Here is a 6,000-nt window from a genome sequence, read left to right as displayed (position 1 = left end):
ATCTCTATTGATTAACTGGAAGAGGACCTCCACTCCACCCTCTCCTGTCCAGACATATGGGGTAATAAGGACCACTCTTCTCCACTAACCCCCACCCCCTCCTGCTTCCCTTTTTACTCCCCTCACCCCATCCAGAAAGCCTTTTAATCAGCCCCCGGGGGAATACATGGATATGATATGGGAGAAAAAGCAAGGGAAGAATGAAAGAGGGAAAGGAGACAGTGTGAGAGGAGTCCATTAGCGAAGCATGCAGACACAATAGCTACATGGACCGACACGAGGAGGTTTCCATCAAGCACAGAAAAACGGCAGCGCTGCACGATAGCCCGGGAAATAAAGATATCATGAATGCACGCACACGCATGACAAGAATTAGACACTTTCGTCTTCAAAGCTTCACTAAAGGATGATTTTAACATCTTGCTAGCGCCGTGTTAGATGATGTGCGCGTACGTTGTGCAGAGCGCGTGAGCTGATATCGCCCCAGAGTTTCCAGGTCATCATCTCAAAGGGCTGTTTTCTGAGCTCAGCCAGGGCCATTTTCCTCTGTTTATGCAGGGTCTTTCTGTTTTCTTTTCCAAGGAGAAGGATGCCAATCTCAGCGAGCCAGACTAACTTTATCAAAGCAGCCATCTCAGTCTCTGACATCAAATCCACAACTGCTTCTCATGCTGAAAAAAAAAAAAAAAAAAAAAGCTGTCAGCACCTCACCCCGTTGCTGGCCCCTCGGTCTCTGGACTCTTCAGAGATGGTGATAGAAAGGGAAGGAGGGAGGAGGAGAAGGGGGGAAAAGATCTAAATAATTCTGTCTGGTTAAAAGCAGATTGTTAAAATCAGAGTGCGGTGCTAGTGATTACAATTTTGTCTCTATTCATTTAAACAACCAAGAACTTCATGCAGCTGCTACAGTTCACTGAGTGAACGCTGGTTCCAGGTGTCAGGCGTCAGTAACAGGCCCAGGTATTATAAGAGGCAAAACCTGTGCAGCAGCGCCCTCTCCTGGTCAACAAAGCTCTGGCACTTTTTTTGAGCGAACCAACTGCTTTTTGCAAAAATGATAACGTGTTCCAACCTGAAAATGGCTACAAGTGTTGGGAATTACTTGGCTTAATGTGGAAATGAGCAACAGCAGTCCCATAATGCTGTCAATAGACGATGTGTTACTGCCGTCTGAAGAAAGCAGAAACGCTGCTAACTGGAAAATGGTTTCCTGCAGACCAGTGGGACACATAACGTAGAAAAGTCTGCTCAGTCCATCAGCATTAAAAAAAAACCCGTACTGAAAAGGAAAAGAAATAAAGACTTGGAAGAAGCAATGCATTTTTCATTATTACAACTCAATTTGCAGAGAACGAGTCTGATTTAAAATTGCTTCCATATGTCCCCACTGCGGGGCGCCACAGAGTCTGCCAGAATGGCTATCGCGGGTTTATGATGATTGGCGCTCTACGATTGGCTGACGAGCACTGAAGGAGAATGAGCTGTGGACCAATGGGAATGCAGGATGCTGATTCCTTTATTGGATTGGCTGCTCGCGGCTGTCAATCAAGCAGGGCCCGGGTCTGGAGGCAGAGAGCGGCCAGTCTGTTGTTTTTCTCTCTGGAGGACAGAGCTCCGCGGCTGAGCCTATTCAGTCACACACACACACACACACACACTGAAGAGACGCTTTCAATGAATTCACATTTAATGGGCTCAAATAAATAGGCAACTTGAAAACATTAGTCTAAAAACATTTATTTTAAAATGTAAATTTAAATTCATACCTGTAAGTTAATTATTACTTGGAGTATATTCAATTATTACTTTTATGTTATAGCTCTAATTCACAAAAAGTTATTTTTACTGACGAGGCACTACACACATACTGGGGTAGCCTAATATTTTAAACTTTAAAAGAAAATAGCATGTCTTTGTCTAGCATGTCTAGTAAATTTTAATGTTAATGTCCATTAATACCATTGTCACATTTGAATGTAGCAAGAGTTTGATTTGATTATTAATTAAGAGAAAACATCTTTATTCTAAATTCTTTTTTAATCTGTTGTTTTATGGATATAAATTACATATAAATAGACTGAATATATTATTTTTGTTGAGTTTTAATTATTATAGTAATAAAATATTTGTTTCACTGGAAAAATATTCTCAAGTAAACATATAGATAACAAATGATTTTCTAAGACACAGTAACGGTCCAAGTCATTAATTACACAATGACTGAGTATACTTTTCCAATAAACCTGGGTTCATATATATTGGACCATTTAATGTAGGAGGCAGGCTAATGATCAAGAGCTGTATTCAAATTTAATATTTCTACTTATATATCTACGTCTTTTTTCAAGGAGTAGAAGTACTTTCATGCCTTGAGAAGTGTTATTAAATAGACCGATTGTTTTATTTAACTTAAATAAAAGCTTACATTAAAAATAAATGTATATATATATATATATATAAATATGTGTAAGATTATAGATTTTGCATTGCACTCAGGATATGATAAAAACGTGGCTAAGTGCATAAATACGACTTTCAAAGCGACTTTAAGATGAAATTGCAAAAGTAAAACCCAATTAATAAAGAAAAAGTAGTCCCATGGAAATCACCTCGACTTCCCTCAGATTTCCCGTGAGCCTTTGCAAAGAGAAACCAAGCGATGCGCATGCGCCCTGGTCTCACTAGCGTCACACATCGTTCCGCCAATCAGCTTAGTTCTCAGAAGAGTATGTGGGGGTGATTTAAGAGCTCTCCCCCAATAAATCTGTCAGAACTTCACAAAGTTGATTTAAATGTGTTTCACATCGTTATGAAAATACTTGTGGATTAATCAAGTGACTGCGCGCTGGCGTCAGATCAATCGGAGCAGATTATTCTTCACAGCTTCTGTAAAGAGACGCGATTTGGAGCGTTTAGATTGTGGATTTGTCTTGATGGCCACCAGGTCGATCTGTTAGACTCTTTTGAGGCGGACCGCAAATGTCACTTGTTATGTTCAGTGGGGTTTTCCTATATTTAATAGTGTTGCAGGAATGTGATGCAGGGCATTTAAACAGCTTAGGGTGCTACTGCATTTCTCTCGGCGATGGACTATACAGTTGTTTCAAATAAGTCGAAAGCTATTTCAGGAGCTGCTTACAGGCTGTTGTGAGAATGTTAAATTAATGCAATAAGTCTATAACAATGTTGCAGCGGCATCCTCAATGAGGTGTGTAGCCAATTGTCTGATAAGCCCAGCATCACGTTTGACTTGTCTGCTAGAGTTGCGCCTCTTCTGCAGGAGGGATCGACTGTCTGCTGCTGATACAGCCAAGCTGGCCGACAATGTGTGTTGAACTAGACCTGTTATGGCCACTCATTACTGTTCCTGTAATTGAATACGATTTCCTGGAGTTGTTCATGTTGCAGTGGCACATAAAAAGTCGACACAGAATAGACAATTTCCAAAAGGCTTGCTCAAATGGATTTCCATTGCACATAAAAACTCCATTACAGCACCCTCAGACGTAAATAGGGTACAGTATGGATCTTTATACGATGAACTTTGTTGCAAGGTTACAATATAGAGACCCAGGGTAAATGTTTTATCCAGCAGAACAGCTATTTATGCTTTGACTTTGTATAATGTGCTGCTATTCTTATTCTTATTCTATCTCATTCTGTGCCCGGGGGGTCTATACGTCATGTAACCTCCACTAATAATAGAAATAATAATAATTCAAAGCTTGCCACGTACGGCTACACGACAGAAATTGTCTTATTAGGTGTGTCTCACTTTATCAGCTGACAGGGATTTACACAAAATAAATACCTTATTACAGCATACAATATCTAACACATCTTCCTTTGTGTATACGTTTAAATGTTTACAACGCCGAATTTTACTAGAGATGTATGACATTTTTAGAAATTGTGTGTATTTTACCTGACGTCAACAAAAAGAAAATATTGCCATTTTTCGACAGCAGGGGTCGCAATTGAACCAGATCACTGGCACACTATTCGCCGGACAGACCAATAATAAACCTATACGGACCCAATGGTATGAGGCCCCACTCCTCCAAGTGTACTCTTTCATGATTGAATACAGAGAAGAAATTTACGTGTATGTATGGCTAATAAAACGGATGGGGATGGATATTTGTTTAAGTTATGGTTCACTGCGATCAGCTGGGAGATGGTGGTGCAGGCTACTAATTTACAAAGATGGTAAACATAAATAAACCAGTGGAACTTTAAGGGTTGTATTCTTACTTGTGATACATGAGCTAGAGTTAATTCCTATTATCTATATTAATTGTATTTTATCTGGAAATAAATATATTATTAAGATGCAACCAGTGCCTGTTTTAATCCTTTTTTTAAAAAAAAAAATTCAGCTCAAGGCTAACTCTGATCACGCCACTGTCAAAGCCTGCACTGTAGGCCTTGGATATTTGGGCATCAGCAAACTAGTGTTGCTCTGACCATGCTGAGACCCTGAACATTTGACAGTATCATGTATTATATAATCAGGCATTTGACCACTGCCTTACTGCAAATGCAAAACAATGATTTGCAAACTTTATCACTGGCTTTGTGCATTGTCAGCGTGACCTAAAATAAAGCCTAAAAACAAATAAGGCACAGATAAACACACCACAGCACTTCCCATCTCAGCCTGAGGGTCAGCTTGTCTCTGTTGCACTAGAGGTTATTTGCAAGTAAGATGAGGCTGACCTCAACACAATAACATCAGTATTATCTCACATCATATAATCATTGCAACATATTTGGTCTAAGAGGGAAGTTTTTGTAAGTAGGCATTTTGATTTCATAATGTGTACTTTTGTGATAACAATTTGCCCACACACACATACACACACACACACACATATATATACATGATCAATTTACAAAATGCAAGGTGAGCGGACAAAAGAAAAATCTAAGTCACATCAACATTAGATGTTACTACCCTTTGAGTCAGGGATTTTTTGGGCAAGAAAACTTAGTGCAGCAGATGAAAAACACATCAAGCTTATTTTCCTTTAAAATCAGAAGATGTCCAGCAGTGTCATCAGCTCAGAACTGGCAGAAGTGGGACAAGTGGGACCCTGGTAAACCCTCCTACTATCTGGAGAAGTCTGGCCAGAAGTGGTCGTCATAGAAGAGTTTTCTCTGACATGGAAACAAGATCAAGTAACTCAACTATGCACGAAAACATACGGACTGGGGTGCAGAAAAATGGCAGCAGGTGCTCTGGGCTAGTCCAAATTTGAAATATTTGGCTGTAGCAGAAAGTAGCTTGTTCACTGAAGGGCTGGAGAGTGGTACAATTATGAATGTCTGCAGGCAATGGTGGAAGTTCATTACAGGTCTGAGGCAGCATTTCTGCAAATGGAGTTGGGATTTGGTCAGGATTAATGGTGTCTTCAATGCTGACAGATATGGGCAGATACTTATCCATCATCAATACCATCAGGGAGTCGTATGATTGGCTACAAATTTATTCTGAGGGCAAAGACCACAAACATTCAGCCAAGGTTATTAAGAATTATCTCAAGCGAAAGGAAGAACAAGAAGTCTTGAAAGTAATGGCATGGTCCCCACAGAGCCCTGATCTCAACATTATGGACTGTGTCTGGGATTACATACAGAGATAAAAGGATGTGAGGAAGTCTACATCCACAGAACATCTGTGGTTAGCTCTCTGAGATGTTTGGAACAACCCACCAGCTGAATTCCTTCAAAAGTTGTGTGCGAGTGGACCTAGAAGAATCGATGCTGTCTTGAAGGCAAAGGGTGGTCACACCAAATATTGATTTGATATTCACTGAATTCTGTTAATTGATGAAAATTAACTATTTAACACTTCCATTCTTAAAAGCATTCTTAGTATACAGCATCCCCCCCCCCCCCCCCCCCCCCCCCACATAATGCCTAATACTTTTGCACAGTACTGTATATATGCAAATTCATGAGGTACACTGGTAAAGATAAATGCATTATAATTTAACA

The sequence above is a fragment of the Mugil cephalus genome, chromosome 14 (assembly GCF_022458985.1).
Source record: "Mugil cephalus isolate CIBA_MC_2020 chromosome 14, CIBA_Mcephalus_1.1, whole genome shotgun sequence".
In the NCBI taxonomy this organism is placed as follows: Eukaryota; Metazoa; Chordata; class Actinopteri; order Mugiliformes; family Mugilidae; genus Mugil; species Mugil cephalus.
This window is presented reverse-complemented; position numbering follows the sequence as displayed.